A 9,946-nucleotide genomic window follows, 5' to 3' on the forward strand; every position below is an offset into this window, starting at 1 on the left:
TCGAGTGCCTGCCAAAGAAGATCTTTCGATCGAGAGCCCTGTTTCCTCGATCGAACACCTAAGCAGTCTAATGTACTCGATCAAGTACTAAATCTTCTCGATCGAGTACCATTGCGTGAACTTGGCCTGATTTGCTCCCTGTGACGCTGTTCTAAGCTACACGTGACCTCCCATGTTCATGGTCGGTTTTGGGAGGTCCCTACTTCGCGTAATCATGTGACATTTGGTTCTGTTTAGGTACTAGTTTGGCCGCCTATACCCTCACATTTCCAAAAATATTTTGCCTCTTCTTACCCATTGCCTCACTTTACCATACTTTTGTAAGCCCTCGGCTGTGACAGACCTTGTTTGGTTGGAATGTGTGCACGGTAGTTAGAATTGTCTATCATATTAGCTGCATGTATGTTTATGTGGGTCGCAGTTTAGGTGAGCGACTATATTTCTTTCTCTCTTACATTCATATGCTTACCCTTTGCTTCATGAGAGAAGAGTGACCCGTGAGAGTCCATCATTAAAGGTCTTGCAAGGTCGACGGTTCAGCTTTATTATGAACATCTTACAACTCGTTTGCATTTGACGGTTTTCGCTATGAGTGTTAGTTCGCTTGCATTAAATCGGTTTAAGTGGGCATTTGTAACTAGCTCTGAGTTTTCATATCCATTCCATTAGTTTGCATTTAGTTTACTCGAGGACGAGTAAAGGTTCGGTTTGGGAGATTTGATACGTGCATTTTATATAGTCTTTTTAGGCCTCTTTTTGCACGTATTTCTATGCTATCCTCGTAGTTTTATGCTACGAAATGCCCCGAATATTCTACTTTGGTTTGTTTTTCTTTATTTGCATGAATGGACCTGAATGTGATGGAATCAAGCCTTTTATCGTCTGTTTTGCATGCATTTGGAGGATGAGTGGATTTGGAGCAAGAATCTGCTTTGTTATGGGATGCGTGGAGTCATTTTGGAAGCTAAATCACCAAGTCGAGGTGAAATCAACGAAGCAAGTAGCCGGCTGAGTCAAAGTCACTCGATTGAAGGTTTCTATGGTCGATCGAGTAGTTTTGGATAGCAGAAGATTTCGATCGAGTAACATCCATGTTCGATCGAATTGCGCATAATTGGAGTTCCTCGATCGAGTAGATTTTCTACTCGATCGAGAGGTTTTGCTATGATTCATTCGATCGAGTAGTTCTAAATGGCTCGATCGAGTAGTTATCTATTGGGCTCGGGCTTTTTCAGTTTTATTTCGTTTTTAGGTCAAATAATTGTCTTTCTTATAAATAGGAAAGACGACAGACGACTTAGGGGACTTTTACTTCACATCATACGTTACTTTTCTTTTTACTAAATAATTACTGTTATATTGCTATAAAACAATTCTCACATTAAAACCTCCTAAATCTAATTATAGCGTCATTGTTTTACTATCATGGCTCCCCTAATCCTAGCAATTTGGATTTAACTGCTCATAACGGTAATAAAACTAATAACAATAGATAGAACTAGATTTGACATGATTTAAAGATTAATTAACAAAAATTGTATAAACTAATTATTAATTCTAATAACCTAAACAGTAATTAAGAGACAAGAGAATTAAAGGTTGTAAATAGGAATTAATACTACGAACTAAATTGAATAAGAAGAGAGTAAGGAATTACACAAATTAAGATCCGAGAAATAGAAAGGCAAGCGTCGAACAAGAGTCTCCTAATCTCGATGTAAAAGCGATAATAAACTGGATGAATCATCCTCCCCTCTAACCTAATTAGGTCTCTCTTATTTATATAAGAGATATATTTATTAACTAAATAAGATAATGAATATAATAAATAAATAAGATCACGTGATAAAATCTTGCGTCAAGGCCACAAGTTGTTCGATCGAGTAAGTTGAAACTACTCGATCGAATATACTCGACAAAATCCTCTCGATCGCGCATAGCACCTGCTCGATCGAGGAACACCATAAACACTCTTCTCGATCGAACATGGCAGGAGTTCGATCGAGGAGTCTTTAGCACGAAAAAAGGATTCGATCGAGCAATTAAGTCAGTCAACATGCTCGATCGAGTTAGCTACCATTGTGACAACACATAGGACGTTGATTAGCTTCCAAGACGACTTCACGCATCCTAAGGCAGAAGTATTTTCGCTCCAATTCCATCCATCTCCTAAATGCAAGCTATAGGGGCAATTCCAAGCTCAGTTTTGCTTCTTCCGGGTCCATTCCTGCAATTAAAGCCAAACAAACCAAAGTAGACCATTCGGGGCATTTCGTAGCCTAAAACTACGGGGATCACATAGAAATACGTGCAATATAAGTACAAAAATTCTATATAAATAGCACACATCACTTACCTTATACGGTTCGCTTCGTTTTTAATTTAACTTACATTTTCCCCAAAAAAAAAAAATTGTGATCCTTTATAACCATTTAAAGATAAGAACCTTTAAGCTTGTTGTTATTGTCATATGCACAAGGTCTGATACATCATGATATAGTACCCTAGCAAGAAAAGGAACAATACCTCCGCAAGCAATGTTGATCGTGGGTTGTACTATGATCTTGTCAAAGTGGTCCGCTAAGGCAAGGCAAATGTCAACAATATGGGGGGCCTCCAAGAGAGTTTCATATAAAAGTTGGGATGCACAAGCACTCACATCGTAATGTGTCTCTTTTGAAGGGAAAAGGGAGTTAGAAATGATCCGGACAAAGTATCTAATCGCGGGGTTGCGAATATACTTGTTATACTCCTTCTCGGCTCGGAATTTTGCTTTCTTTGTGTAAGCATTTTCCAAAGCTCCCCTATCACATCCCTGTGAGTCTTTCTAGAGGTCTTCAAATCCCCCCCCCCCCGCCCCTAAAACCGATCTTAGGCCCAAGTTTTGGCCAAATTGAGAATGGTCATCTTGTAACGAGTTCCCCGAAGTTGGAACTCACGAGTGTTAGGGTTGGCCTCATAGTTGGTCCTCCAAGTTGCGAGGAACTCGCTTTCCAAGGCAACATATGTCAAGTCTTCGGCATCGTAAAATGCTGAATCCCGATACGGTCACAAAGCATCCTAACATCTTCTTATATCCCTAGAGTGTTCATAGTAGGCTTATTGGCCCATCTAGTCGATTCCCAACCCTTAGCCACAAAAGTTTGGAAGTCCTTAATTTCACCTCTTTTTAGCAAAAACCCATTTTCCATGTTTTATCAACAAACTTAAATGAATTAAAGGGGATGTTGGGAACAAAAGGTGAAGAAGAAGAAAATACCAAGGCGAGTGCATCCGGGTTGCTTCTTGCCCTTTTCGACATGTTTGAAGAGTAATAAGAAATTATCTTCCCCCAAATAAACCTTCCTAAATGCTCCTTGTTGCTTAAAATTAGCCACTAAGCTTGAAAGACCAACAATGGAGGAGAAAGCTTCAAATATGACCACAAAGAAGGAAGAGGACAATAATCCACCAAACTCTTCAATGAAACGCCAACAAGTTGTAGATTCGGGCACAAAAAACACAAATATGTAATTTAATTGAAGGAATATTTCAAATTAGTGACGCAAATTAGGATGTTTTGGTCGAAATTTGGAGGGTTGGGTAAGGGTTTGTGTTATTGGGATGCAAAGAAATGAAGAAGTGAGGAAGAAAGAGGGAAAAACACAGGCTAAAGGGGTTTTTTTTTTCTATTTTTTCCCGAATAAAACCCTCCATAAAGCGTATCGATGTGTCGCCCGCCCTCGAGATATGCCGGATGAGGGTTAGTTACGCCGGACGAGCAATTTACGCCCACAAGAGTAAATGGGAAAGCCGGACAAGTACGAGATGCACCTTGCCTGAAGTCACTACGCCGGATACACCCATATAAGTCCCTTACTCAACTTGTTTCTTGATTTTTGTGGGTGTATTGATACACGGGATGACCCCGAGTTACACGTTGCCTGAAGTTGATACACGAGATAACCTTATTCTTCCACAAAACTTCATAAACTGTAAATTTCACTCTCAAAACCAAATATTACTACAAATTTTATGCAAATTCGCCATCACATCTCACTAAATCAATTCTTATCACACAAGTTAACAATATCACTAGAACCCATGTTGCAAGGGTCAAGCCATCATAAGATAAGTCTCAATGGCACTCACCTCTCTCACTATTGGTGAGCCGGAAATGTAATGCTTAAGTCTTTGCTCATTCACCTTAAACTTTTGTTCTCCATCGAATATTTCTACCGATCCATAAGGAAAAAGTCAGACAACGGTAAAAGGCCCTGAACATTTTGACTTGAGCCTACCCGAAATGAGCTTAAATCTGGAATTAAATAGGAGGACCAAGTCCCCTTCCTTGAACTTTCTTCTTAGAATGGCCATGTCATGAAATCTCTTTGTCTTCTCCTTGTACAATCTAGAGCTCTCATAATCTTCTAGTCTAAATTCCTCAAGTTCGTTAAGATCAAGGAGTCGTTTCTCTGTTGGAAAATGTGTCCTCAACAATAGTGCGATCACATGATTTAATATCATAATTAAATCTCATATAGAGAATACGTAAGGGATGATTCATTTATATAGTCAACTGATCAACATTAATCGGTAACGATTGGCTTGCTAGAGTTTGACGTTACTGTTGTGGGACGGTGGTGGTCAGGTGATCCCTTAAGGTCACACCTAAAGGATGATGCCCTTATCTCAGAGTTGATTAATTCTATGACGATACAAGTTGATCAATTCCTTAAAATTGAACAATTCATTTGTGAGAGAGAATATATTTATCTTATTGTAATGGGATTAAATAAGATTTATTTTAGTAATAAAAATGCTTTATTACTAAAATTGTTTATTCTTTGAGAAACAATAGAGATAAGAATGAATGGTTAATTATAACTAGTATGAATCCCGGGCATACATGCACGGTATTCGTAAATCTTTTACTTTATAATGTATTATTTAATATATAAAATTGACGTATTATTAATTTTTCATATTTTAATATAAGAATAAAAATTTGAAATGAAATTAATTAAAAGAATTAAGTAAATTCATGAAATGTATATTTTAATGAAATTTTTCATCACAAAACTAATGATTACAATTTATAAATTTTCTCAAATAATTTTAAAGATTTTTTTTGTCAAGAAATTAATAATATAAGTTCATAATTTTTTTATACGAATTAAATACTCGTACTTGGTAAAAAAAATTATGCGAAACTAATAATATCAAATTTTTCGGTTTTTCATGTACGAATTTTAGATTTATACCAGTTTTGTTTTATTTTTAAATTAAAAGATTATAATTAATTAAAAAATTATAATGATTAAAGATTATATCTTAACTAAAAGATAATAATTTAATAAAAATAGAGTTTTATTTCCTTATTTAGCCAACTTCCTTTAGAGGGAAAACTATTGAAATTTTTTATTCTCATAGTACTAAATAAAGGGGAATGCAAGTTGAAAAAATATTATTCCCTTTTTAAATGTCATAGAATTATTTATTATATGAAATAAATCAGTATGACCTAGTTAAACATAGGATATAATGAAGCTCAAAGCCCAATATAGAGCAACTCATTTAGGCGGCAAAACTTGAGAATCTCTTATTCTTTTAGTTTAAGGGGGATTACAAGATGTTGTGAATTATAATTATATGACCCATTTTATTTATGTGATCAAGTATCACTAGTCAATTTGTTGTATGTAATTTAATTAATTTATATAATGATATTTATGTGATAAATATGCATTAAATTAATTAATAACATGTAACATACTACATGTGACATATTGTGTGACAAATGACAAATTGACAAAATAAAGTGGAGGTCCAATTTATATAAATGACCGAAAAATTGGAGGGTGGTAGGAATTAGTGGGTGATTTATTTTATGTGATAAAATAATTAAATTGAACCTAGTCTACCTATTCTTACATACCTATGTTTTGGTAAGAGTAAAAGAAAAAGCAAGATGCCCTCTTTTGGCACCATGCTACCCGGCCATACTCCACTTATGGGGAGTTTTTGGTTCTTTTATATTTACTCTTACACACTACCATTCATACGACATGCAAACTTTCTCAAATGTTCTTTCTCTTTCACAAAAACTTGATAAATCTTGATTCAAATTGTTCAATCAAATTACTAATATTATTAGTGTAATATATGAGTATTAGTAATCAATTTTAAGGTAAACTACTAAACAAATATCTAGCAAATATTATTTAGTAGAGATAAGGGATAATCTTGGGTGCAATCAAGAGAAGTGGCTTCTATACTTGAAGTCTTTGGAGGATCATCCTATTACTCATCATAGCTCAAGAACAAGTGAAGGTAGGAGACCTTACTTGTGCCCATAAACCGAAATTTACAATGTAAGGGACATTGTTTTCTTATAAATCTCTTATTTTGTTATGCATGCACTAGATCTAAAGAACAAATAATTAAAATGTTAATTAGTTCACTATTTGAGGAGTCTAATAAGAGGTACATAAACCTAACATTCTCCCCCGCACTCTTCAAGTCAAAGTTAAGAAGCCGGATACACCAAATAGAATGGTAAAGTTCCAATTGGAATCTTGAAGGCGAAGCGGTAGGCCCATAATGCATCATTGATCTTAATGGCCCAATATTTCCTTACCTAGTCATGGTCTTTTCAAGAATAGTCTTTATCTCACGATTTTAAATCTCGGCTTGACCATTAGCTTGTGGGTAGTAAACAAGACTCCGCCTATGTTGCACCCCATGCTTCCTTAGTAGAGCATCCAAAGTTCTTTTTCGCAAATGAGTTTCCCGATCACTAATCAATATTCTTTGAACTCCAAATCTAGGGAATATGATTGTTTCTATTAGCTTGGTCACCGATTTTGCATCACAAGTCTTTGTGGGAATCACTTCAACCCACTTGCTAACATAATGAACCGCCACGAGTATGTATTCATTTCCAAAGGATGAGTAAAATGGACCTTCATAGTCAATCCCCACACATCAAATAATTCCACTTCAAGAACATAATTCATAGGCATTTTGTGCCTCCTTGATATGTTTCCGCTTTTTTGACATTTGTCACAACCTTTCACATAGATGACTACATCATGGAACAAAGTATGCCAATAAAAACCACATTGAAGCACTCTTGCGGCGGTTTTCCTAGCACTTCCATGTCCTCCACTTGGCATATCATGGTAATGAGAGATTATAGGGTTCACCTCCTTATTATCCCATCCCCACATGACTTGTAAAGACAAGGTTCCTCCCAAAAGTATTGCTTGATGTCATGGAAGAACCTTTTCTTCTTGTGAGAATCATAGTCATGAGGAAAAATTCCCGACACCAAATAGTTCACATAATACGCATAATAAGGTGTTTCCACAATTGCAAAAGAAAACATTTGGTTATCGGTGAAGTAATCATCTTTTGGTGAAGCATCTCCCAAATTCTCATTCTCTAACCTTGACAAATGGTCCTCTACCAAGTTTTTCGAACCCTTCATGTCCTTGATTTCAAGGTTGAATTCTTGCAATAGTAGAATCGACCTAACTAATCTTGTCCTTGTATCTTTCTTCAACAATAAGTGCTTGAGAGCGGCATGATCCGTGTGCACTATTACTTTGGAACCCACCAAATATGGACGAAACTTGTTCATGGCAAAGACAACCGCTAAAAGCTCCTTTTCGGTTGTAGTGTAGTTAGCTTGTGCTTTATCTAATATCTTTCTTGCATAATAAATGGCATGGAGTTTGCCATCCCTTCTTTGTCCTAAGACCCGCTCCCAACGCTACATCACTAGCATCACAAATCAACTCAAATGGCTCCCCCTAAATGGGAGATTGCATTATTGGAGAGCTGATGAGAGCTTCCTTCAACCTATTAAAGGCATTCAAACATTCATTAGTGAATTCAAAGGGCATATCCTTACCAAGCAAAATAGTTAAAGGTCGGGCAATTAAGGAGAAATCCTTTATGAATTTCCGGTAAAACCTGGCATGTCCTAAGAAACTCCTAATGCCCTTGACACTTGTGAGAAGGGGAAAGGTTTTAATGACCTTAACGTTGGCTTGATCAACTGCAGATACTTTACTTGACACTAAAGGACCCAAAACAACCCCGGATGTCACCATGAAGTGACATTTCTCCCAATTTAGGACTAAGCCGGTTTCTTGACACCTTTTTAAAACCTTGTTCAAATTAGCTAGACATTCATCAAATGTGGTGCCTACAATGGAGAAATCGTCCATAAACACTTTAATTATATCCTCAACATATTCGGAGAACGTAGCCAACATGCATCTTTGAAATGTAGCTGGCGCATTGCAAAGCCCAAAAGGGCATGCGCCTGGTGCGGTTTAAAACTTTGTCGTCTAAGCTAACCAACCAAAACAATAATTATAATCTAAACAAACTACACTTAGTAGAGTGCTACGTAAAGGTCGGATCCCAAAGGACGGGTATTGAATTAAGTTTATCGGTTGTAGAGAGCTATGTCTTAGGGTGTCACAAATTGGGTTAAGATTGAGGTATCAGATTGAACTACTAATTAATGAAATGCAAAGAAATGAAGCAAGTAAACAAATGGGGGTTGTAAAAAATTGATTAAGGTGCTAAGGTATCATGGGTTCATAGGGGATTCATGGTGGTGATCATACAAACATGTTTACATAGTTGCAAGCAAATTATTGTTGTAGTGGAATCGAGTTAGTTTATGTCTTACAATTCCTAGGAAGATTTGGGTCCCGGAGCCGAGTCGGTCAAGACTGTACAACACCTACAAGTCTACTTAGTTTCTTCCTATTCAACTTTATGCATGGTCTAACAAGACTCGAGTTAGTTTATATCTTACAAGTCTTGTTGAATGGATAAGAGATTTATGCATGCAAGGTTTTCAATCAAGCAATTTATCAAGAATAACATGTGCATAAGTTGAAACTACAACAAGCAAGCAATCTTATGAAAGCATATTTGATTAAGTATGGATCTATCCCCATGTTTTAGTTTCCCTAATTCCCCATTAACCCTAACTAGAAGACTACTCACTCATGGCTATGGTAAACATGCTAATAAAAGTGCCAATCATATTAGAAAAGTTAAACATGGTGAATGAGTAAAGCAATAATTAATTAAGCAAAGGGTAAAAGAGATTATACCAACTTAAGGATAATCCAAATAATAAGCAAAGAATAATAGAAGAGCACTTGATGAATTATGAAGAGTTTTTAAGTCTTCAATAAATCCCAAATAGTTTTCAAATTACCCAACTAAAACTAAGAACACTTGAATGATTAAAGAGGAATTAAGATTTGATTAATATTGAATTGAGTGAATACAACTTGATTAAAACTTGATTAATAATGTATAAACTTGATTAAAACTATATTCTAACTTGGTTCTTAATCACCTAACACAATGGGGTATTTATACTAAGTACAAGTATTAGGGTAACTAAGGGTTTAAATGACGATTAAGTCCCTAAGAAGAAGATTAGTGCCCTGCAAGTCCCATAAGGAGCCGTCCGACTTGACCTTGAAGCAAGCGCGTGCTGCCCAGGATCCGCTCGACCGACGGTGAGACGCCCGGATTCAGGCTTGAGACGCCCGATCTGAGCTCGGGACGCCCAGATCTTTGATCATCTCTTCTTCTTCTTTTGACTGCCTAAGGATCCGTGGGGATCGTTGAGAGGTCGTGGGGGTTGTCATCATTGCCTATTCTTCTTAATTTATTCACTTAGGCCTTTAGTAATAGTCTCCTCTTTGATGCTTGGTCATTGGATGCACTCCATTTAGCTCCACTTTGCTCCGTAAATGCAAGGCTAGCAATCCTCTCCTACCAAGGACACAAAACTTCAAAGAATATGCAAAGTAGGGAACTAAAGATAAGAAACGACCCTAATAAGCACTAGAAAGCATAGGAACGAGGCTTGTTCGGGGACTAAATTTGCACAAATATGAGTCACATCAAATATCCTCAAACC

This window comes from Silene latifolia, chromosome 5, assembly GCF_048544455.1.
Source record: "Silene latifolia isolate original U9 population chromosome 5, ASM4854445v1, whole genome shotgun sequence".
NCBI classification, from domain to species: Eukaryota; Viridiplantae; Streptophyta; class Magnoliopsida; order Caryophyllales; family Caryophyllaceae; genus Silene; species Silene latifolia.